General features: G+C 44.0%; 1 long non-coding RNA gene across 1 annotated transcript; it reads right to left on the bottom strand.

The window, feature by feature from the left end:
* Positions 1-205: 205 nt before the first annotated feature.
* LOC146822239 (uncharacterized) lies at positions 206-26,452 on the bottom strand. The gene is made up of 3 exons (XR_014962825.1): positions 26,323-26,452; positions 1,397-1,777; positions 206-604 (listed from the first exon to the last, which is right to left on the bottom strand). It is a non-coding gene; the product is annotated as an uncharacterized LOC146822239 (long non-coding RNA).
* Positions 26,453-26,666: the final 214 nt, after the last annotated feature.

Below are 26,666 nucleotides of genomic sequence, written 5' to 3'. Positions count from 1 at the left end.
AGCACTCACCAAACTGCCCAGTCCTAAATGACCCAATGACCCAGTAAGATTGCCACTCCAGTCCACATTTTGTTAACACCTAGAAATGCATCATGGGAAATGCAGTCCAAAACATTAGATAGAAAAGCAGTGACACAGGGAAACATATCCGCAGTGTACTCACACCAGTCAATGAGCAAGCTAAGCACAGTATTTTGGTATACCAACTCACGTACATTTAATAGAAAATAACAGAAACCAGGACACACAGTAAATAGTTCTCTTGTATTCACAGGCAGAAGACACACAAATTGATGAGGCACCTGAGCAACAGCAACAGGCAAGGGAGGAAGAGTCAGACACAAGAACACAAACACCTGCACCAAGACCACGCAGGTACACTGTGGCTCCACCACAGGAGTTGGAGGGAGGAGTGGAAGACATCCAGGATGATCCACAGTCAAGGCCCAAAGAGCAAGCACAGCGTCAAACTCATCAGTCTCCTGTGCAGCGTAGCAGCAGCAGTAGACTCAGACGCAGAGCGAGTTCACAACATGTCGCTGACCAGGGGGAGGAATCCACTGTCTTCTCTGGGCTGGATGGCACCATGATAAAGGTGCAGCGGCTGCAATTTAAAAGCATGAGATCAATACAAAGTCAGCTGGTGTTCCTAAATCATAACATGACGGACATCAAGGATGGTAATAGGGAGCTGAACAAAACTGTTGCAGAGGGTCATAGGGCTAATTCAGAGAGTATCAAGAACATGACTGTAGCAATCAAAGAGCTATGTACCACCATGCAGAGGGAACATGGCTCTAGGAGCAGTGAAAAGCAACGCCTATCTAGCCGTATGGATGGGTACACAAAGGCAGTCAACCATCAGTGCAATGCCACAGCTGCCCTTACCAGACGCACCGTGTCCATGCAGGTGGAAATGGCCCACTGCAGTCAGGATGTTGCCAGGGATTGGTGCGGGTCACCAATGCTGTTAAACAGCTACAGACAGCCAACATAGCTGGCACAGGCAGACTAGGTGCTGGGGACAGTGAGGAGGCCTCCAGCTGCAGCAGCATCACTCCACCGGTAACTGAGCCCAGACGGCAGAGTGTAAGGCAAGGGACAGCATTAGAACCCTCATCAAGAGAGGGCAGTGTGAACATTGACCGTTCCAGTGCTGCGCATCGGCGCAATAAATAGTTAGTGCTGTGGCAGAGGCATGCAAATGGGTGAGGTAACCCATGGCATAAGATTAAAAGGGTTGTAAATGTGCATGGAGTGTATATATGTCATGATGAGCAACTCAAGGCACACAGTGGTGAGGATTTGGAGGCTGTGTGCACACATATTACCTGATGTCAAGGTCAACAAAACACAGTTGTGCAACAGTCATGATTTGCTTTGTCTCATTACTCACCTAGAAATAGTTCCATGCGATCTCATCATGTCTGTGTCTCCCATCTGTGGCACCTACACCACCTGCTGCTCTGCGAGGTGGCTGTGGGTCCTCATCCTCCTCCGAGTCAGAATTTGTGGTGTTCAATGGGATGGCATTTGTTGTTGCTAGGTTGTGTAGCATGGCACAGGCAACAATGATTTTACAACATATCTCTGGCCTGTACTGCCTTGCAGCTCCACTTTTGTGAAAGGCAAGGGAAGCTACTCTTCAGCAGTCCGAATTTCCGCTCCACCACATTGCCTGTCAACCTATGGGTAGCATTGTATCTCCTTTCACTTGGGGTTGCTGGATTGAGATATGATGTGAGTATAAATGCACGCACTGCATATGCACTGTCACCTACATGAGAAAGGAAAAAACATTAATCACTGGCCAATTACAACGGACTCAAGGAGCCCGTCCGAGTGAGTGACATACATTTACCTAGCAGGTATCCTTCACCAAATGATCCCCCGGTGAGACGTGTATATACTCCACTGTGCCTGAAGATGTAAGAGTCATGCGTACTACCCGTACATTTGGCCACAATGTCAGTGACGATGTGTAAGACATTACATATGGCCTGGACGCTGATGGAATTAAATGATTTCCTGTTCCTATACACATACTCATTAGCTGCGGAGGGATAGATTGCGACATGTGTCCCATCAATGCACCCAATGGCATGTGGGAATTGTGCCATTTGATAGAAATCCATTTTTGTCTTCTGCAATTCCAGTTGCGTAGTGGGAAACCTGATGTAATGGTGCATTCTCTCAACCATCGCATCCAGGAAAGAATTAAAAATTTCAAAAAGTGCAACTTTGGGAGACCCCTCCAGCTACACCTATCACCCCCTTGTAACTCTCTGATGCCAGTAGGTGCAGTGGACACAGGACCTGCACATGTGTTGGTATGGCTTGGGTCCAGCGGGTCTGATGCTCCAGTATTGGATGTAGGTCATCTATCAGGTCTAGTACAGTAGCTGAGTCTAGCCTATACTTCTCATGTATTTCTCCTTCTGTCTGACAAAACTAGGTCATGCGCACTCCGTAAATGCGTTACTGTCTCCTCCTCCCTCTCTGTGCTGCTGCTTGTATCCGCATCCTCCTCGCTATGACATACAGGCTGCCATTGTGAAAGATTCTGAGGCACTCTGGGCCTGTTTAAATAGTGTGCACCTGGTTACCACCTGCCTTGAGTTGGTGGTAATTTGCAAATCGCAAATAGCGATTTTGGATGAATTCATACCTTTCTTTGCAATTTCTTATTTGCGATTTCACAAATAGCGAGTCGCAATTTTGACTTCGCAAAGTTCAGATTTGCAAAATTAGAAATTGCAAATTTTGGAAATTGTATTTTTGCTATTTCTTATTTTGCAATTGTGTTTGGCTTTCATACATTGCACATTGCGATTTTGCAATCGCAAACTGCCAAATTCTGCGAATTTCACTGTTTGTGATTGCAAAATAGCTTGATACATCTGGCCCTTAGGCCTTCTACCAAGTAAACAGAAATCATCTCTGGAGAAAGTTAGCAAGCTGGAACATCCCATCCAAACTGCTATGTGCAATCCATCTATAATATTCCAACACGTGAGCTAAAGTCAAACTCGACTTGAAGCAAGGGATGTCGTCAAGAGGAGGATCCAATGCTTGTTAACCTCTTTATTTCAGATATCACCTTACATCTGGACATAGACAAATCTCAACCAGCCGGCTTGGGCCAACGCAAGGTGTCCTCTTTGCAATATGCGGGCACTGAGGTCCTTATCAATTTAATGGGACAATGCCTGCAGAGGATATTAAATAAACTTCACACTTATTGCACAGAAAACAAGGTGGTTGTCAATCTTAGTGGTTTGGGAGAAAAATTCAGAAGAAAGGCAGTTGGCTCCTGGATGGAAAGCCCGTCTTCAGAAGTACAAATTATAAATACCTTAAGGTCTGGTTACAAGACCATATGTCATATCATCTGCACCCAAACTTAATAAGTCAAGAATCACTTTATTGATTGCAGCATTCCAGTCCTTTCAATGTAAACTCCACAGCCCAACTCTGTACCCACTTGTAAAAGTTATAAAGGCAAAGTATATTCCAACAATTGTCTTTGGAATGGAAACCTCTGAAAAGTATGATTCCTTCATGAAAATAGATTGCTGTCTCTTATTTCACCTTCCACAAAGTGCACCTCCATCTCAGATTCGTTTGGAATTTGGTCTCATCAATCAAGGTCTAGCACAAAAAGGTTCACTGCTAAAGTTCATGTCATTACTGACCAGGGAGGAAATACAAGTAGGATGGCAGACCAATTTGAACAGTTGGCAACTGGCCTTTGATTCCACTTTAAAGGATCTAGATGCACTACAGATGTGGAGACAGTTCTGCCTCATAATTCATTTAAATTATCCCTGAATAAACAAATAGAGGGTTTCATGGAGCAGCACAACATAATTTTAGTGAAGTTAGCCGCGCATTACTTCATAAAGACCATCAACACCTATAAATATGATCGTCCGCAGGAATACTTAGCAGCCTCATGTAAACACTTCTATGAAATCAAGCTGCTCTATCTGCGATTTGGGGTGTTCTCTACAAATGGCTGCCTCTCAAAATGGCAACCACATCCTTCAATAACGAAATGCCGACTCTGTCATCAGAATTAAGAATCCCTGTCTCAGATCCTATCCATATTCCCTGTTCTACTGACAGAACATAAGACCTTGCTGCGGCACATCTTTAATCAACATAACATGAGGTCCTGCCGCCATGCTCTACTTTTCTGCATGAAAGTGACTGCACCTTTCATAAAGTTCATGCAAAAGGCAAATAAACTGCTGACAATTGAGGGGTTGAACATTATAAACTCTAAGAGCCTGATTACGTATCTGGCAGTCCGAGGAATTTCACCCCTCCGTAATCCAACACTTTCCCTACTTTCCCTACTGTTGCACTGACTGGAGTAGGAATGGTATAGCAAATTGTACCCCTTCGTAATCCAATAACTTCCCTATTGTTGCACTGACTGGACTGTGAATAGTAAATTGTTTTCCTCTGTAAATCTCAAACTTTCCCTACTGTTGTATTGACTGGTGTGGGAATAGTACATTTTAACCCCTCCACAGTCCAACAATTTCTCTACTGTTAGACTTACTGGAGTGGGAATAGTATATTTTACCCCTCCACAATCCAATACTTTCCCTACTGTTGCACTGACTGTAGTAGAAATAAAAAAAGATACCTGTCTGCAATTTAAGAATTACCCTACTATTACACTGAATGGTGTGGGAATAGTACATTTTACCCCTGTAAGATGCATTGTGTGAAGTGGAAGTAGTAAATTGAATCCCTCCTCAGTCCATCACTTTGCCTACTTTTGTATAAATTGTAGTGGGAATAGTGCATGTATTAAATGTAAATTGTTATTGTTTATTTTATATTGATACAAATTATATTATTAAATTATTTAAAAAAATATTGAATTAGAATATAAATTAAAAGTATTCTTTTAATAATACTTTTCGAACTATATATGTGTGTTTATTTTTTTTAAATACGTGTAATAGTTTGTCTAAATAAATATTAAATGTATTTTATTTGTATTATAGTAATGTTATTATTAAATGTATTTGATATTTACAATTTCAATTTATATATTTGTTAAACAATATTTTATACATCTATATTAGTGACAATGATATTATTTTAGAATATTTTCCTACTTACTTCAATATTTATGTCCCAATATTTTTGTAGCACGATATTTTTGGAGGCAATATTTTGTCAGCGAACCATCTTAAGAATCACATGATCAGAATTGTTGGTATCCAGCAGAATGCCCACACTTCCTTGGTCATACAACCCCCAACAAACAAGCATCATCCTTAGCCATATACACATTCCTCTGTGAAATGTTGCTTTTAAAACCTAGCACTGCCTTAAACTCTTCCAACACTTCAGTGGGTTTACCCCCATAACCAACTGGGCGAAAAGCAGAACTCCTCAGTTGAATCGCTCGTCCACTGAATGCTTCCTTCCATCTTTACTGCTGGGTCTTAACAGAGGACAACCAACCTCAGCAGCATTGAGATCCCTGCACTGGTTGCCCATCAAACAACGTGTGGAATTTAAGGCGCTCACTTATGTGCATAAGGCAATTTATGGCGGCGCTACAGAGGATCTAGGGAATTTCTTTATACCCTATGTCCCTGAACGCCCCCTTAGATCAGCTACGCAGGAGCTTGTTAGAGTCCCAAAAATCAAAAAGTCACGCTGGGCGGGGTCGGTCAATAACATATTGTGCGGCTAGCCTGTGGAACAACCTGCCTCTAGCCATGAGACTACAACCCGACCTCCAGGCCTTCAGGAAAGGATTAAAAACTCGCCTTTTTGACACCTTATGAGCGACTCTCTGATGCTTCCCCACTATCACACCTCAGCGCCAAGACGCCTCGGCATTCGAGCGCTTTACAAACCTATAAATTACCGAAACATAAACATAAACATTTACTCACTCAGTAGTGTGAACGGAGATCCAGAATCTGCCATTAGCCTGATGTCCTCAACATTTATAGTTAACACGTAGAATGTTTGTTTTGTCTCACATAATGCCACACGCCATATATCCTCCTTATGCTGGTCTGAACTCATTTTGCTAATCATTAGTACTTCACTTTCTTCACTAGACGAAGTGTCATTCTCATTGAGTTTGCTTGATTCAACTTTATGCATCTTGCTCGAGGATGCCTTAAATCTGACCTACACACCCTTGCAAAATGCCACATTTTCATGCATTTAGCTCAGAGTCTCTCTATGGCTGGGCACACACGAGCATAATTTGGATGAGATGTAACATTCTAACGGCATAAAGTATGATTTTGTGTTCACCTTTTCACTTTTGTTCGACTTCTCTAGCTCATACTTCTTTTCCCCATGTTATATTTATTGTTAACAGACAAAACACCTTGGGGCATATTATCAAGGACGGCGTTAAAATTATCGCCGGTTTAGCGGCAGAAAGCTGCCGCTAAGGCGGCGATAATGGGATTGATAATATGCCGCAGAGAATTCCAATAGAAGCCCATGTTGACACCAGATCATGGGCTTCTATGGGAATTCGCTGTAGGATATTAACAAAGCCCATTATCGCCGCTTTAGCGGCAGTTTTCTGCCGCTAAACCGGCGATAATTTTTGACGCCGTCTTTGATAATATTCCCCCCAAGTGACTGTGACTTAATACAAGATATATAGATCTGTTCAATTTAGGATCTTGTACTTTCAATTCTGTCCACAATGTCTGTTGCTTTCTGTAGAGTTAAATTAGAAGTGGATAACAAGGCTTTGTGCAGCTTTCTGTTTTTAGTTTTTTCCACTATCTGGTCTCCAATCATTTCTTCTTCAAAAGCTTTATGCTGACAAGATACAGCTAGAATCCTTAAGGTTCCAACAAAAATCAATGCAGATTCACCTGCAACTTGCACTCTTTTGTAAAACTTATGTCTTTCCATATTATGACATTCTTTTATGCCTTAAATCTCACACTCGGAGGATTGATGTCGGAAGCATATTCATCCTCTCCACTATGTCTTTCCCCTAAAGTTACTACTTCTCTGGGAATATGGTTTAAAATGATTGAGGCCCTCATTGCCCAAGCAGTGTTTTAAAAGGGTGAATTTCTTCTTGTGTGTATATGATTCTGCATCAGGAGCATCTAAATACAATTCAAATGCTTCTTTCCCCTGCTCCCAATCAGCTTTCGGTGATGGTAGATTATGTCAAACTGCAGGGGACGGTTACATTCTTGATCGCTTGCAAATGGTATGAAATCCAACACTTGCACTCAAAATGAGGTGTGTACATCACTGGAAATGCAGGAGATTGTTATTTAATTGCTGGTGCCTTAATTATGCAATGACACTAATATAAACTGTACGCATCACCAACTGAAGAATTGCCAAGGTGTGTACCCTACTAAATATTGCAGGTCTATGCTGATAACAGCACACTAATTGCAGATTATACTTCTGCCAATGATGGTGTTCACATCATTGGTTAATGCACATTTCATGGCCTCAAAAGATGAAGACCGTCCTAAAATGCAGATAAGGGTGTGAGTATCACTGATTGAAATGCACTAGTTCTAATTTGCAGCATATTATGTGTTCCAGCATTAATTTAGTTATAATGGTGTGCACATCACTGATGTATGCACATTTTATTTTCCTCCAACGAAGAATGGCAGCCAGCTAGAGTTGCACAGCATGCCAATGATGTGATTGCACAGCCACGATATCCGCCACACTTTGGGGGCAATTATGATGGTGGGCGGAATGCCACCGCCCGGCCGCCGGTGGCAATCTGGCCGCCATCACATCACAATTTACGCCCCGCCATATTACTATGGCGGGGGGTACCGTGAAGGACGTAAAGTCCGTTGGCCGCTTTTCCGCCGGTTGGTAATCATAAGAGATTGCCGGCCAGGCGGAAAAAAGCCCACAATATGGTGGCAGTGCCTTGCAGGCACCGCCATCCATATTATGGTATATGCGGTGGCATGCCTTTTCATGGCAGAGACTCTGGGGGCCCATTGCAGACCCCCAGGGCGTGTGGGGGGCTGCACTGGGGGCATACCTATGATACCCCCCTTCATTGCCATGCACAAGGTGGCAGGCACCGCGCGGTGCTGGTCATGTAGTGCATGGCAATGCATAACATGCCTCTTGGGCATTGCGGCGGGTGCTCCTTACAGCACCACCCGCTGCAATGTCAAAGGTGCGGGATGCGACCGCCAAGGTGGCGGTTGCATCCTAATTGGCGGTGTGGGACCGCTGCACCCCTGGCTGCTGGTCCCAGCACTGCTAGGGTGGCAAGCAGACCAAAGGGTGGTGGGCAGACCAAAGTCTGCCCGCCATCCTAATGGGGCCCTTTGTATTTAACCCAACAGAAAATGGCTGCCAGAACATGATGTGAGGCACGCAAATGACGTAACTTCACAGTTGCGAGGTTTGCCAGTTCGCACGCCCAAACACTGGACATGCTTGCGCTAGGAACAAAGGCTGTGTCTTATTGTGCCCATAAAGTATGTCGGAAAAAAAATCTGTATGGAATAGACCACCTGATTTGCACCACCTGGACCACACTGAATGCAGAAAGCCATTGCAGTGCAGAAAAGGTTTCTCAGTCCGTCGCAGCACAGGAAAGCCTACACAGCCTGATTGTTCACTTGTGGGACGTCCAGCTGTTGGCCAGCTCTTCGCCAATATTGTGACGCAGAGACTTCAGGTAAGTGTCAGTGAAGTTTATTTTGAATCACAGCAGGACACCTCACCCGTCGATCTGCTTCCACCACCCAGCAAGCTGTCACTCTCCCTCGTTCTAAGTTCCATATCTTCCCACATTCAAATAGCACACCATCCTCATACAATGTACATTGCTAGCTAAATGTGCATCCCAACACCTTTATGTCTTTGTTTAATTAAACTATCAGGCAGGGATTATTAGGACTGCAATACATATAGTATAAACATAATTGACAAATATATACCAATAACATCACAGCATTGAAAAAGGAAAGTGACCAGCTTTACTGAAATATTTACAAGTGATATATGTATTTGTTTATTTTTAAACCAAAGTGAAGCCTTTGCATTACATAAAAATATTCTGTAAATTCAATATCTACATCAAGTTGCAGGATTCTAGAGCATAGGTCTCAATCTCTTTCTTGCCATATCTATCTTGTTTTTTAAACCTGGCTCTTGGTAAATTGCTTTTCCCATTAACAACAGGACTTCAAGTAGAAGAATGAAATGCATCAACTACTCATAGCTGAAATGGACAAATGTGAGTTCACGGTGTAAGGTCTAATTGATAATTTCTTGTAGACAAATGGAGCTTGGAAACCTTTTTTTAATTATTTCCACAAAGTATGTGTGTGTTTTCATCCTGGTAGCCCCCATAGCAGGAATGTACAGCAGCATTGGTTATTTTAGTTTACAAAATACAAGCCTTTGCTTGAGTATAAGAAGGCAGTCAGTGATACAAGGCAGTGTGTAAGGGGCTGTAAGAAAGGGGAACAAGCACATGATTTTATTGGGCAGGTGATGATAGTGTAAGGCCGCCTTAAGGGATTTATTGCTGAATGGGGAGTCATGATATTGTGAGAGGTCCAAATGAAGTCACATTACATTGCTACGTACATTTCTTGACAAAATTAACATTGAGTTACCCTTGATCATGCATCAGGGAGAATTCCTGCTTTGTGTGCATAAAAATAACCTGCTTGGGTCAAAGACAAACGTTTCCCTAAGGTATTACTCAGAGTGTCACACATGAGTCCTTAAAATGTTGCACTTTAGCTGTTGTAAACAAGAAATGTCACACATAAGCTGACTTAAACTTGGTAGCCCTGTTTGACATAGTTAGATGTATTCATGTTGTCCCCTGCATGTGCAATAAACTAATGGGAGGAGTTCTTAGGGACATGGATCAATTTGAATCCAAGGAGATGCATTGAAAATGGGACCACATCTTTTACATTGAATAACATAACAGGTGTATTTGTAAAGCGCACGTTCACCACTACGGGTATCTTGGCGCTGAATAACAGATGTTTGTTGTTACCCAACTCAATGGTACTAATTTTATCGACCTCAGATGGATGAAAGGCTGAGTGGAGCCGCTGGGATTTGAACCTGTGACCATGAGGTTGAACACAGGCTCCTGCAGTGGATGCATTAGTCCACTGAGCCACCAGACCCTGCATTTGAATGTGAACCCCTTATCAACTAATTTAAATGTATTACCAGGGCCATTTCAATTGTGTAACTTTGTCAATTAGTTGTCACTAACCTGTAAGTTCTGCACGTTCGTGGACAACATAAACTTTGGGTGAGCTGCTCAAACTGATTCCATGCACTACCACAGTATATGTTGGTCGTAGGACCAGCTAGCTCACAGTGCCACCACATGCCCCCCAATCTTGAACAGGGAGCGAATGGTTTCTGGCAACCACTAAACATGATAACCCTGATCCAGCGCAATTGTAGTAACAGATCTAGAACCCTTTCTCTCAGTCCCTCATACACTTTTGTTCTCAGAGAAGTATGCAGAGAGTGCACAGTGGGGCATTATTCAATATATTTATTGAACCAAAGTTATTCTTGTATAGAGTATATGTCCTGCGATAATCAATAGACAGAAGCATATGAAAGTGATTACAAGCACCAAAATTGTAAATAGCCGGCACATTTCTGTCATGTCCTTTAGGTTAGTCCCATCATATACATACCGATTATATACATTTTGTCCCAGCCACACGACATAACGGTCTTACACAGGTGATCTTTTACCTAGTAGCTTACTTCTGTCTCGCCAACATCAGGCTCTTGGTAGAATATCTTAATCCCTGTACCTGACGTACATAAACATGTCCCCAGGCACGGCAGATTTATTCTGTATAAGGGCCACCACTTTTTTTTTTATCCATGGCCAACAGCCAGCTGTGCATCATCGTGTTTGTTTAGAAAAGGATTAACATGGGGTTAGCGAATATTTTCAAAACTTATCAATTCTAGGAGAAACCCTGGAGTGACTACTTTAGTATAAAAAACCGTCACTCCCCCTTACACAGAGGAGAATTCCTTCCAGGCTGGACCAAGACTCTGCAGGCTGATCCTTTTACAGGCAGAGACTTGATATCCCTTACGGGGTGCCATTCTCGAAGCAGAGACGGGATCCTTCATTCAGAACCCTCAGGTGAGAAGTTAACACTTCCCCGGGGAATTCTTGGCTCAGTTAGGTTCCATTAGGACATATCCTAGCACTTACACATTCATGATTCACCTACATATCTAGGCTAGGTACATTTAGCTAGGCTACGCATTGTAGGAGTACGTCAATGCTATAGTTTTATATAGTATGTTTTTATTAATCTTATTAGCACTATGGTAGAAATGTATCTACTTTTTACGATATTGTTACTAGCGATTACATTTGTCTGCTTCTGTCTTTTGATTGTCGCAGCTAACATGTTTCATACTAGACTGACGCTTGACCATTAAATGATTATTGAAACCGTTTCAAATCGTCATTCTATGTATTCTGAGAAAAACAAGCACGAGTGACAGATTGAAAGATACCGTATTGTTTAAATGATACCTGTCATGTTCAGTGGTTGCCAGAAACTACATATACCTCTGTATAATACAGGGCGGTGGTAGTGGCACTGTAGAGCTAGTAGGTCTAATGGCTGACTCATCCTGTGGGGGTGCCCAGAGTCTGTCTTTACACTGAGCCTTGAGATTAGGTCATCCAAAACGCGCCGGTCCAGGGTGGTCCTAGGAACTATATGACAGTTCCACCATGGTGCTAAGCACAATGTACATATGCAAGCATATAAAACAATATGGCAACTAGTCATACTGATTCTATGAAACCCCTACTCTACGTGTGTCTAGGGTTTGTGTGTTTGTGTAGATATGTATATCTATCTAGCCAAGAATCACCCCACGGGATGATCCAACCTCATTATCTAGCAGGACAGAATGTAGGGCCCTGTCTTGGTCACGAACTGGACACCCCACACGAAGATGTTCGGCAGCTGCTTGGTGAAGTTTCAGCATGCAGGGACCTATTGATCTCAACAGAAGTGTCTCCTCTGTCTAACACCCGGAAATGCTTATTTATTTATAATAAAAAGCATCCTTGTAATGTATATACAGATTAGCATAATAATGTGGAAAAACACCCAGATACAGAATCACAAAATCCTATTACCCAAAACAGCAATTATCCATAATACTCATGCCTGCGTGGGCCATTACATACATTTGCATTATGTTCTCTATGCATTTTATTATATGTGATTTTTAAAATATCACTGACCAGACTATCATTGCTGTCGCTAGAAGAGAACTTCAGAGGGGGCACACATTAAGTCACAGATAAACTGGTGCTACACCTTGGAACTCAGAATAAGGAATTAAATGGAAAGGGGAACTGTCAATCTCATAGAATGAGAGCCCCGCAAATTTATGGTAGATTAATGTACTCTGCCGGAATAGAAATAACTTGCTTAATCTTCACCTTTTGGTGACTAGATTTTGTTTGACTCTGCATAACCCTTTCAAACCCACTCCACTATTTAAGCATCAGTGAGTGGAACATACCCTCAGCCCCTAAAGTTACATTTTGTTAATAGAAATAATAACATTATTTTAACACATGTGGACATTACTCAATTTTTAGTGTGCATGTATCTAGAGCATGCTCATCCCACAAGGATGCATTTTTTCGCTTTGACGCTGAACATATCATGTAAACTCCTGCTGATGTTATGTTGACGTTGCAGGTAAAGATGAAGTACTTCTACAAGGTGGTTGGGGACTATGTGGGAATGGGCATTGTGGAGGACCCCCTGATCATTTCATACAGGGGGGCCTGCTAAGGTTTTGTTATGCCACTGCCCTAAAGAAATTTACATCATAATTCAATCACTTTACCCAACACCATAAGCCGGTCAAACCAGCCAAATATATCAACAAATAAGACACAAACTTCAGACATACACTTATTGACAATTACTACAAACAAGCCAAGAAAGTACAATCCATAAATAAAGGAAAAGGGTATTTTAAGAAATACCAAACATTTTCAGACAAAACAGCCTCAGAAGGATCTGCTACTGTCCACCAATCAGGTCTCAGGAATCTAGGTTTATTTTATGGACAGACCAAGGATCTAGGGAGCAGCAGTAGAGAGGTAAGAGAGAGAGAGAGAGAAGATGGGCCACAGGTACTTTCCGGCAGGAGTCACACTAGGCACGAAAGACATGGTAAGAGACTCACACCTAATAAAGCCCCATATTTCATCTTACCAAATGCAACTATCACATGGGCATAAAGGAAGTTGTAGAAAGTGCGTGCCTTGTGACGGAAAAGCAGCAAGAAAGTGTACTGTGCAGAGTCTCGTCTTTAAAAATTTGTGGTGTAAATTTCTCACCAATACTAACTATGGCACAGTACTTACAACTGGACAAATCCTCATATAGGTCTGGACCATTGGTTTGTCTACAGCACTCTGCATTCTATTCTCCAGCCATCCCTCTAAAAACGCATACTTCAGAGTCCTAGTAGAGCTGGCTAATGCAGTGCTATGAGAGGTAAACAGGTCTTGCCGTCCCATGCTACAACATAAATTCTGTATATACTTCAGCCAAGGAATATCCCTCCTTAGTAGAGCCATGTCGTCATTTGTACCCTCCCATGGCAACTGGCCCCTTTACTTGATTGTTATACGGGGCGTGTACTATTTCCTTTTGGATCCGGATCCTGCCACAGGAGACAGACCAGGTAAATTTGTGTTTTGGTGCCTCATACCCCCCTCCCATTGTCATGCCTTCTTCCCCCCACCCTCCCTCCCCTTGTCCATGCCTCGTTAACCCCCCACCCTCCCTGCCTCCCTACTGATGTCCGTGCCTTCTCAATACATTTGCTGGGAGCAAATTGGTAATTGTCGTATATGTTATCCTGCCCCTGGCCCTCAATTATTAATTCACAAACCAATGATTCCACAATACTCGCCTACATCGGAGTCAATAACCCCACCGCATTTCACACAAAGCGAAGCAGGGGGGTTCCGTGAGTGGAATGCTTACTTCAGATACATGGCTTCATTTTGCACGTCACAATTTACAAATTAGAATATTGGCGAGGCCTGCTCTTTCTTTCTTTCAGCCAAGGTCCATATCATTGTAATTGCCTCTTATGTGCAGCATGTAGAAGCCATAAAAGTGTGTTATTAAGCACACTGTGACATTATTACAAATAATGGATGCAATAAAAAAAATTAATGCAGTCAAAACTCATCGTGTGCATTAGGGGCTGGCATGGACGGAGGAGGAGAATGGATTATAGTATCTTTGAAGGGTTATCCTTCTGGGTGCTAATCAGGGCCGGACTGTGAACCGTAACCGCGCCCTGGTAAACTGCTCGGCCAGCCCCCCTGGGGGGGCTGAGGGAGTGCGGCCGAGCTGTTTGCAAGCGCTGGTTTCAGCCGATTTTGTTACAGGGGGCCGATATTGACGGCCCCGGTAACAAAAATGGCTCCCAGGGGCCCAAAACCGGCCCCCACCCTGGCGGCCCACCGGGGAAATGTCCAGTGCCTGCTACAGCCAGTCCAGCCCTGGTGCTAATCTTCCAGTAGGATACCTGTCCACTCTCACTGCCCTTCCTGCACCTTACAATGTTATGTCCCAGTCTAGCCATATACATGTACACACACATACCCACTTACATCCCAGTCCAGTCATATACATGTACACTCACACACACATACTCGCTTACATAGATATACACACTCTGACGCATGCGCACACCCATATAAGTCTATTGACGCACATGCAGACACTGTTGTACAAATGCATTCACAGGCTCCACACTTGTACAAAACATGTACCCCTATACTCATATACATACAGACACAAATACATACATGCACTCAAACACACATGCAACATATGCAAACATGGTCAAATATAGACAAACACCCACATATCACACCAGTATGCTCACACACATAGGATATATACACACACACAAACATATACACACAAGGATCAGGCAGAAAGACCCCATACACCCTCCGCCCCACATTGGGGGGACTGTATTTTCATCTCTTTATTCATGCTTGATTAATTAATATCATTTCATGTGGACGGCCGGGTTTAGTCAGTAACCCATAGGTGCAAATTAGCAATTCGGGGGACTGTTAGTAGGGCTGTTGGGCAGGGATGGGGCCATTAGGGTCTGAAGGAGATGTCGCCTCTGGGAACCATTCAGAGGCACTCCAAATGCCTGGGTCTGTTTCCATTGCAAAGCAGTCCTTAAACTCCAGACAGTCGGAGTGATTTGGGGAAAGGAGACTATGGCCCTTGCCTGTTTCCTTTCAAATCCCTTTCTCCTTTCCGTTGGAAGACGGCATAGCCATCCCCACACTGAAAAAAAAAAACAACAGGGATGTATCCTGGTGGAGTGAAAGTGATGATAGACACTGGCTACCATTGGCCTGACCAGCCTGGCGCCAGAACCTCTTAAGCATGTGCGTCACAGATGTAATGTTGTATCAGCTAATTGCTTCACAAGTTCCGCTCCTCACATTTAGATAAGAATGCAGGTAGCACAGTAGTTGTAGTTGTATTTGAAATATATATGTATATAACGTAGCCTGTTTCTGTGGTGAATGGCTCTTGGCAGCGCTTCCGATATGTGAAACGTATCATGATGACATGCGGGTTCTGCCTGTCTCCCTCACTCTGATGTAATCCTGAGAGAAACCCTGACATGTGCAGTCCAAAGAGATACCCATCTGGTGGCTAATTGCACATTGTCTTGTGTTGTATTGTATTGTAATTGCATTTATATAGCACTTACTACCCCTGATGAGGCATCGGATCCCTTTTCCATCGAGCAGCATGCTACTCCAGAACCCATAAAGGATTAATGGTAAATTAGTTTTGAGAAATATGAAAGTCATTTGAGTGTTCCATATGTTAGTCAGTTATTTGGATTGAGAAGGATAGTGTAGGGATGGAAGAGGGAAAAGGGTTTGCATTGATACAGCACTTCATACCCCTGATCATTGCGTTGCAGGAGGTCATGTATCAGTCACAACTCCCTTGTTCAACAAAAATGTGTGATCCTGGGCAAGGCTATATTTCATGTCCCTTCTCAAATAGGTGGGAACTTTCAAATGCTTGGGCTCTGGTGGTGCGCTGGTCTAAGAACCTCTGTTTTGATTTAATGGCCTAAAATGTTATGCTACATAGGATGGAACATGGGTTCGCTTTCTAGTCACAACAATATTGCCACTAGATGGGCGAGCATTGATGTAAAGGCTTTCGATCGTAGTCTTTTTTCTTCATTTCAGAACGAGATAGGTGCTTGTCTGAATCTTAGCAGCCCAAGTGAGAAGATTTTAAGCTCGTTCTCCTCCATCGCTCGGAGAATTTCTGGTCTATTAACTATACAGGCTGGGGGGCGGGTTCAGGCCGCCCCCTAATGGTTTGACCAGAGGTGCTCGCTGGCTTTAAGGAGGCTAAAAGCAGCCCTGAAACAGGTGCCACAGGTGAAAGCTAGAGAGTCCTTGTGTCGACTCCTTTATAAAGAATCGATAAGAGAGTGCAGGAGTCATCTCCAAAAGCAGGTATGAGAGGATCTAGCTAAAGCAGGCAAACTGAGGGAGTCTTCCTTATTTTGGAAAATTATTAATAGTCCCTGTTTTGCAGAACCTACAAATCCGACGGTATGCCACCAATTTACACCAGATCAGTGGGTGTCCCACTATGAAAAAGTTTACAATGTTGCCTGAAATGACGAGTGTAGTGTAGACATTCCCTTCTCTGTGGTGGTTCCCCCATTTAGTTTCTCTTTGGAGGAAGTAACCTTAAGCATTGAGCTCTTGACTTCAAATAAGGCCCCAGGCCCTGATGGTATTCCCCCGGATCTCTTTTGTGACAACCTTGAGGTCTGGGCTCCCCTTTTAATCCAAATCCTAAATGCGGCGGCCTTGAAGGGGACATTGCACTATTGGTCCACTGCCATCATAGTGCCAAGGAGATAAGGATAAGCCGCAATCCTACCGGCAATCTCCCTTATTGATGCTAGTTAAGGTCCTGGGTAGGGTACTTTTATCTAGACTGTCTTTTTGGGCCACAGATAACCATATCTTATTGGAAGTCCAATATGATTTTCGTGAAGGCTTGTCAACATCGGATCAATGTCTCAATCTCAACCTTCAGATTTCCAAATATACTGTGGCCCAACCAGGCGCCATATACTTGACCTTCATGGACCTTACGTCCGCATTTGACCGGGTAAACTGGACTAAGTTTTGGGACATATTAACCTCATTGGGAGTGGATCTTTGTATTGTACATCTACTTATATCACTCCATGCCCACACATCGGCGGCAGTGAGAGTCTCACACGAGGGAGAACTTTCCAATCATTTTAATTGTCTACGAGGGGGTGCGCCAAGGGTGCATTTTAGCTCCTTTTTTATTTTCGGTCTATAGAAACGGCCTTGAGGCGGCCCTCTTGGCCCTCCAGTCAGACTCCCCTAGAGTAGGTAGGAGAGTTCTGCCAGGCCTACTCTATGCAGGTCTTAATACACGGTTTTGTGGCATTTATGGACAGGCTGGACCTGTTGGTGAATTAAACCAAGTCCTATGTGCGAGAAGTTGGCCTGGTATATGCTGTCCACTAGTTATAGCGGGCACCTTGCACCAGTCCAAACGACCCTTATTGATGATTAGGTTAAAGACAACCTTTATTGAAAGCTATGGAGAGCAGCCTTCAGGTTAAGTCTCGAAGGAATGTAAAACCACTTGGTTTACCAGATCATAACCTACTGAATGACCAAATGAAAGGAGAACCACACAAGGTATATATAAAATATATGTATTTATTTCTAAACACTCTCTACTAACCTTTTTATGAGATTAGAACACAAGATACACAATGTTAATGCACTAGAACTACAGTAAATAGCACAATACACAGTGGGCCCCAGGGGGAGACCAAACCATATATTAAGAAAGTGGTATAACAACCACGACTTGACTAGACACAGTGCCTAGAGCATGTAGAATCGCTGGGACCCCAAGGAACCACCCATGGTAGTGACACAGGGGACCCACGGGGGATGCGTGTAGTGTGAGAACACAGCCGCGAGCTCCGTACAATCCTATGGGAAAGTTGCGGTTGGAATTTTAAAGATTAAGGACACTTAGGAGAGGACTTTGACCAAACCCTTTCAAACTTAGAAGGTTCTAAGGCCAGCACCCATGTGAGCACCGGAGTACTCGTGTTACCTAACCCAGGGAAGCTGGGTGCATAGGTGTCAAATGGTGTCAGGAATCTTTGTCATTTTCAATGGCGTGAGGCTACAAAGTGCTGCTGCCGTGAAGGTGAGAAGTGTCCGGTGTGATCCAAGCCTGGATCAGAGCTGAGAAGAACCTGAAAGCAGAGGGGACAGAGTCTGGGTCACTTCAGGGTGGCCAGGGGCTCGGTAGACGAATGCCCACCGATGTCGGGTTTTTCAGGTGCAAAGAGGTGAAGCTTGACTCTGCAGTGACGGGGACCAGTAGACGTCAGTCCGCAGGCGAGCTGTACCACGAAGGATGTCGAGTATTGGGGGTCAGTGTCCAGTTTGGAGACCAACAAGACTTGGCAACTGCAACCCAAGCGGTCAGAGAAAAGATACTTCGGTGTGGACCAGCACGGTCCTGGGGACTCCCCAAGTGATGGAGAGTCAAGGCACGTCTGGAGCAACCAGGAAGGCCCACTGAAAGTTAAAGTACCCTTCTCAGGGACCCACAGGTCAACAGACCAGGGGTAGCATAGGGACCTCGAGAGGAAACACAAAATACCAGCCCACGGAACACACGTTTAGCAAGTAATCTTCGGTGCAATCACTGCTCAGGATCCGGACTACAAGTAGCCCAAAGCACAGCCTCAGGGACCACCAAAAATCATATGCTGCTGCAAATGTGCACTGTGTCCAGGGGTTCGGGTTGCACGGTCCCCACGAGGGCTGCGGGTCTCAGGTTTGCTGAGAGCACCAGTCGGCTTCGGGGAAGCATAGGACCCACCTCCTGTGTTGCAAAATCTTCGGAGTCCTTCAGGAGCTGCGTAGATGCAAACCGGTCAGATGCGTCTTTGGTGCCTGCCTTGCCGGGGAGTAACTCCTTTACTCCAAGGGAGATTCTTCGGTCATCCAACGTAGCATAGATAGTTGAAGTACTTAGTTTCTGTAGCAGAGTTTCGTCTAGGTAAATCTAAAGTCCTGTAGCCAGGGGTTCCTACTTTATACCCAAGGAAGGGGTGGGAAAAACTCTGGGGACCCACCTATGGGAGGGTCAGGACAGAGGGGTGGCTAGACCCATGTCCTTTGTCCAGTTTCACACCAGAGCAGCGGTTGATAGTCTCTGCAACCGGTTTGAGCTGGACTATGCACAGGGACACCAAATGTGCCCTCAGTGCAGACATCAAAGCACACTGAGAGTGCACCCACCCAGCCCCAACACACTAAAGCCTGTTTGGGAGGTGGTCACACCTCTCTGTGACAGGAAACCTATTATCCAGCCTCCCCTGCCAGAGTTTCGTCCAGCAGCAGGAGGGCAGACTTGTGTCTGTGGCTGGTAGCATCTATTTTGTGATGCCAGGGTCTGTGAAGTTGGTACCGGCTGTACCAGTTCTGTCATATTTCTCCCGCTAGTAGGGTGGAATCATACCTCCCACACCCGTTACTGGTGTAGAGGTATGATTCCAAGGTGTTTGACACCAAACACGACATGTTTCCATGCAGTCGTTTTAAATTTAGCATTCACTACGAGGTTATAATGTACTTAAGAGTATATGTATGGATGCATCACAGACAACCCCGGAATAAAGGTTCCGAAAGCTGCAGAGGGGCTCTGCTCATGCATGTGCACCCTCTCACATAAAACCCAGCACACTGCCTTCAGGATTGATAAGACCTGCCATAGGGGTGACAGATAGGTTTATATGTGCAGTGATTAGGATAGATATAGTGAACCTATATCTAAGTAAGGGGTGCATGCACCACCTTACACAGGCTTCTATAGCAGACCTATTGTGTCATTTTGAATGGTCTCCCAGGGGTAGTATAATATATGCTGCAGCCCCTGAGAGGCCTCTGGGGTACCTATTCCCTGAATATGTATTATACCATATACTAGGGACTTATAAGGGTACCCCAGAATCCAATCTGGAATGTACCTAAAGTACATGAACAACTAATTTATGGAGAAAGCAGATAGTTTTACTGGTATCCTGCTAATCAGTACCCCAGTCTAAGTCAAAAACCAGCAAAACACCAGGCAAAAAGTGGGGGTAACCATGCAGTCAGAATCCACCTTCCTACACTATGTACTAGTGGTGGGCCCACGGGGGCTCCGCACAAAAAGTTTTAAAGCCGGCAATCATATTCTTGGAAAGGTCCAGGCCTTTCTCTATTTGGGAGTGCTATTTGATAACAAAATACAATGGAAAGCCACTCTTAGAAGGAACTTGAACAAGTTGAATAAATTCCTGGGAGCCATTACTAGTTTTGCATGCAGATTGGGTTCATGGGCCCCGGAGGTAATTGTAAAACTGTACAAATCCAAAGGCATCTTGAGAGTAGTATATGTTAGCCAAATCTTGGGGTATGTGCCCCCACACAGGTTACAGGTGACGGAAAATAAATTCTTGCGTCGGATCCTACAAATCCCCCAAGGTACGCCAGTTTGGTCTGTGCATGAAGAGCTAGGGGTTGGTTTCCTGGCGGACCAAGTGGCAATTAAACCCTTAGTGTGCTGGATTAAGGTATGGACTTCCGATCATAAGAATTTAAATTGCATGATTGTATCCGATTGCCTGAAATTGGAGCATGGTAACAAAATACCTTGGGTTCATTATGTAAAGGAGTCTTTTCAGGCTTTAGGCAGGCCAGATATCTTTTTTGCACATGACACTTTAAGTGAGGTGGACGTTAAAACCATAAAAGACCTACACCACACATTTTTAACTGCAAACCATAACATTTTGAGCTTAGTAAACCCTCAGTAAGGGCATATGTAATGTTAAAATAGGTTCTTATTGGCCCTAACTAGTATTCACGATAGATTTCTAATCACGCGTTTCAGCTCCATCATCTTTTAGCATCCCCGGTGGGTTTCTTTCTCTCACCAGATCAACAAGGTCCCTGTGGCTGCGATCTTCGATCTCCTCAGGACACGTTACATTTTATACTGTTGTGTAAATATTTTTCATTCCCCAGAAAACGTTTCCTTCGGCCCTTGTTAAAAAGCCTGAAGTTTAGGCATGCCAAAGTGGCCCTCTTGCATTTACAGTTGCTACCCAACCCCCTTAAACCCTGTGCCATGTTAATTGTTTTGTGGGCCGCTTATAGATCTAGACTATACAGAATCGATTGATTTTGGATAGCTGGTTTTTATTAATTTGTATTGTTTTAAATGTTTATTGTGTATCAGTATTAATTGACTGCTTATTTATTATATGATGTACTGTGTCTTTTATGGTTGCTTTGCATCCGAATAAAGAAATACATATATATCCTCGTCACTACACTATTGCCACTAGGGACATGGCAGGAATGCTTGTCAGTTAAAGCTCATTTTAATGCATATTTCAGCATGCCCTGGAGGAAGGCATAACGCTTCCGTGGGTCAAAAGAAACACACGGTCTTGAACTTGAAGACAACTTACCATATCAATACTTGAGTGCAGGAGCTTTGTGATGTTTGTTGCAAGATTCTATGCGGAATATTTTCAGGGCTCCTAAAGTGAACAAAGCCATAGGGGCTGGTCTGGCATGATAGTGGCTGCGCCGTTTTTGGCTATGTTCGGGCTGGCACGCGGAGTCAGTGCTTGCGAAGCTGGAGGACTTTGTGGGTTTGAGCCTACTCGGGGAGATCTCTTTAAGTTTCAAGAATTCCTCACATGACAGGGCTGATTTAGGCCATCATCCATCCCTGTTAAAATGTTTAGAGGAACCGTAAAAACTGTGATATTTAATCCCGATATTAAGAAGCTGTAATGCATAAATATAGAAACAGGATTAACTGCACGTCATTGAAGAACAATGCCATCTGGTCTTGGCTCCAACCCACGCATTTTTCTTCTGCTGCGTTATGCATCCTCTCTCTTCATCTCAGGCTTTCAAGTTCTTTTTTCATCAATGCTTATCCCTTTCTTGTTGTTTTCCTATTCTTTCTCGTCCTTTCTTCCTCTTTGGCCTTTTTCTGTCTTGCTTTGAATCAGAGACTGGTGATGAAAAGAAGTCAGTGTCATATCTTCAACGAGGCGATAAAAAATGATCGCCGCTTTTGCGTCCGTTTTCGGGCGAAAAGCGTCGATCATTTTATCGCCAAATCAGCAAGGTCACGCTATCGCGTGAAACCTTGCATTAGCGCCTGAATTCTGAACGCCCAGCTTTGAATCTCTAATGAGATGCAAAGTGGGCGTTCCTGCCCTGACATGACTGGAGAAATGTCGCTAAGCGACATTTCTCCTATCATCAAGCCCCACGCTAAGAAGCATAGCGGTAAGAAAATTAGCGATAACCCCTGTTATCGCTACTTTCCTTACGCCTGCTTCAGGACTGACTTAGCCATGATATCCTATGGAAGGTGGATATCATGGCTAAGTTTGTGAGTCCCTATCAACAAGCTAACGCCACACTTCATGAGATTATCGCTGGATTGCCAGCCATAATCTCACGTTAGGCAGTTAGCGCTAGGATTTTTATCGCTTTTGAGATAAGCGTTGCCAATAGCACGCTATCTCAGCGATAAAAATCCACGTTAGCCGGCGATAATTATCCTAGCGCTAAGTGCGGTTAGCGATAATTATCGCCGGTCCTTGATGATATGCCCCTCAGTTCCTGCAGCCTCAAACATCTGAGCTCCCTATCTAGTTGAAGGGCTCATGGCAGACAGCTGAGGCGCTGACCCAAAAGCTGCAACCCAGTCATTTACCACAGCCACAGTCTTCTACAGCTGATACAGTGCTCCAGTGGCACAGCACTCCTGCACCACCACAGTGAGCATTTGTGCTTCACTGACAGCACTTTTACACCACATTAAGGGCTCCGGCATTCACCACAGTCAATGTTCTGGTAGTGCACCACTGTCAGGGCCCTCCTATACCACAGTCATCACTCCTACGCCACATCTTATACCATAACCAGCAGTGTTTCACCACAGTTGTTACTCCTGAACCCCTGATGCACATCAGCCAGGGCTTGGGGTGCCTGTGACAGTCAGCCCTCCAACACCATGGCTGGTGTCCGTGCACCAGAACATGCACTAGAGTGCAACAGGTGAAGCAGCACTAGGCTCACACGTCCTGGGGGACCCGCTACACCTTACTCAGTGGTTATTTTTTACTCAAAAATCAGGCAAATTATTTATTTCATGAAAACTCTTTTTTTTCTTCATTATCTCATTTGAAAGCACGTCCAGATATACAAGTTCAGACTACCAGTTGCACAAAAATACCTTTAAATAAGTACTTCTCAGTGCAGTGCTATAATGTGCCTATTAGTGTCAAAGCTTCCGCATTAAAAACCAGTAGATTTTGTAGCACCCAGGATAACATGCTGCATGGCCAAATACTTATAAAGTACCAAAGGCAAGACCTATTGGCTATGTCTGTGCTTGTTTTCTATTGTAAAAGCATGGTGGTTGAGGGCTGTTTTTTTCCTTAAATGCAGAAAATAGAAGCATTTTTCTTTTGCGTTTGGCGGTTCAGGCGGCCTGCTGTTTTGCCTTTGGAGGACCCATAATTCCTTAACTTTCCTTACAACCTGATTTATTGCTGCATTGGTACAAGAATCAGGAAGGAGCGGTGGCTTACATTTAATTCCTGATTCCCAGTTAGGGCGCTTTTATGCATTATATTCGAGGACTAATGTTTTTACTTACTTGCTTCTTATGTGGCTGTTAGAAGTTTCAGTAGCAAACTAGTTTTCTGGCCCTACCTTTTCCTTTTAAAGAAGCAGGGGGGCCGTAATTTGAAACGAAAAATGGGAAAGGTGAAGGGCTGCCTTCTTCAATGACTGTTGAATATTGTTTTCTTTTTCCTACTTTTATAAAGAGAACAAATGGAGTTTTTCCTTGATTATATGTGTGCAGCTAGTTGCTTTACTTACTTTTACAATTCAATTCAAAAGACTTTATGCGGTTTTAGCATTATAAAACCATAAAGTTACCAATACATAAAAACCCGTTAAAATGTGCACAATTCATCACATGATAATCCTAGTACGAGGAAACATCTATAAATGCAGTTAAATGCACATACTTGCTTATACATTTTATGCTATTTTGTGTTTTGTATGGGTTTCAAGGAGAAGCTTCTTTTAACCTGAGGTCTTTCGCGGGAGTATATATACATTGCCTCTCTTTTTTCCTTCCTCTCCTTCCTTTTGCCTCATGTTGCTCTTCTCCTCACTCTCCTTCCTTGTGCTGCATGCTGCTCTCCTCACTCTCTGTCCTTGTGCCTCCCGCTGCTCTTTTCCTCACTACTTATTTTTGCCTCATGCTTCTCTTCTCCTCACTCTCCGTCCTTGTGCCTCACGCTGCTCTTCTCTTCGTCACTCTCTGTCCTTGTGCCTCACTCTGCTTTTCTCCTCACTCTCCGTCCTTGTGCCTCACTCTGCTTTTCTCCTCACTCTCCGTCCTTGTGCCTCACTCTGCTTTTCTCCTCACTCTCCGTCCGTGTGCCTCACTCTGCTTTTCTCCTCACTCTCCGTCCTTGTGCCTCACTCTGCTTTTCTCCTCACTCTCCGTCCTTGTGCCTCACTCTGCTTTTCTCCTCACTCTCCGTCCTTGTGCCTCACTCTGCTTTTCTCCTCACTTTCCTTCCTTGTGCCTTACGCTGCTCTTCTGCTCACTCTCCTTCCTTGTGCCTTACGCTACTCTTCTGCTCACTCTCCTTCCTTGTGCTTGATGCTGCTCTCACTCTCATTCCTTGTTCCTCATTCTGTACTTCTCCTCGCTCTTCTCCCTTGTTCCTCCAGCTGCTCTTCTCACTGTCCTTACTTGTGCATCATGCTGTTCTTCACCTCCTCACTCTCCTTCCGCATGCCTCACTCTGCCTTCCACCTCACTCTCATTCCATGTGCCTCACGCTGCTCTTCCTTTTACTTTTCTTCCTTGTGCCTGACTCTGCTCGCCTCCTCACTCTCCGTCCTTGTGCCTTACTCTGCTCTCCTCCTCAACCTTCTTCCTTGTGCCTCACACCACTCTTCTGCTCACTCTCCTCTCTTTTGCCTCACGCTGCCCTTCTCACTCTCCTTACTTCTGCCTCACGCTCTCTTCTCCTAACTCTTCCTTGTACCTCACTCTGCTCTTCACCTCCTCACTCTCCTTCCTTGTCCCTCACGCTGCTCTTCCCCTCCTCACTCTCCTTCCTTGTGCCTCACGCTCCTCTTCTCCTCATTCTCCTTCCTTATACCTCACGCTGCTCTTCCCCTCCTCACTCTCCTTCCTTGTGTCTCACGCTGCTCTTCTCCTCACTCTCCTTCCTTATGCTTCATGCTGCTCCACAACTAACAATTCCAAATCAACCCACATAATTCCACTACACACCACATACATAAACTCCATAACACAGGGGTAAAAAAGATTTCTATTTACAGCGCCAAAAGCTCAAAATCAAACAAATGCGAGACCTAGTGCATTTCCAAATATTGTTTGTATGTTTATTAATTAATATTTTTCTATAGTTTTTATCATTTAGTGGTGAATATGATAGGACTCTTGTGGCAAGGCTGATTGTTTACGTAACCCTAGCATGAATTAATTCCTGACATATGTTATATAAGTATTAGAAAGATACTCTTAGTACTCTTAATATTTTTTTTGCCAGGAATGGTGGATGTTCAGCTCGATGTAGAATACTGGATGTGATCTAATGTATCTGAAGGATAAATGCAATTAATGCACTGGTTAATGTTTTCTTGAACTAAAATAAAGAATAATAAACAGATTTAAACAAAAAAAAAAAAAATTACTCTCATTGTGATGCACGAGTCGGATGTATGCACCCTTTCATTGTACGCGCATGCGACCTCCTCGTGTACAAACATGTTTATGTTTGACTCTGTTCCACCCTCCATGACGGTTCACTGTTTGCGGATTTCGAAGCAACGTTTCTTTTCATGGTGGGATCTGCAGCAGTTGGACGCCGTGGTCGTGGGTGTTATTCTATTCCTGAATAAAACACCACTTTGACGCAACACTGCCTACAGCTCTTCATTTAACAGTCACTCAGAAAAGCTTGCTTTTCAGTGGCTCATTTGCTTCTATGTCCTACCTTCTCGTGGTCTTGCTCCTCCACTGGAGTATTGGGCTAGTGATGCTTTTGGTTGTCCATCACCACACATTCTTCACATCACGCAGTTGGCCTAGTGATGCTTTTGGTTGGTCATCACAACGGTTCTTTGTGTACCACTAAATCCTCGCCTCCTCGGCTCCTACCGCTGATTGTGCGACGGATCTCTTGTTTTAACTGGCTTGTAGTAGGTGTTGCAGGGGTTCATGTTTGCTGGGTGATTAGCTTTCTTTCTCCCCCCTTGTGCACCTTTTGCATTATCAGCAGAGTGCCCTTTGTGAAATTAAGATCGGGCATCGTAAAGAAGATCATGACTTGCAAACTAT

This window comes from Triturus cristatus, chromosome 6 (assembly GCF_964204655.1).
Source record: "Triturus cristatus chromosome 6, aTriCri1.1, whole genome shotgun sequence".
NCBI lineage: Eukaryota > Metazoa > Chordata > Amphibia > Caudata > Salamandridae > Triturus > Triturus cristatus.
The sequence above is the reverse complement of the archived record's forward strand: the minus strand, read 5'-3'. Positions and strand labels throughout refer to the sequence as shown.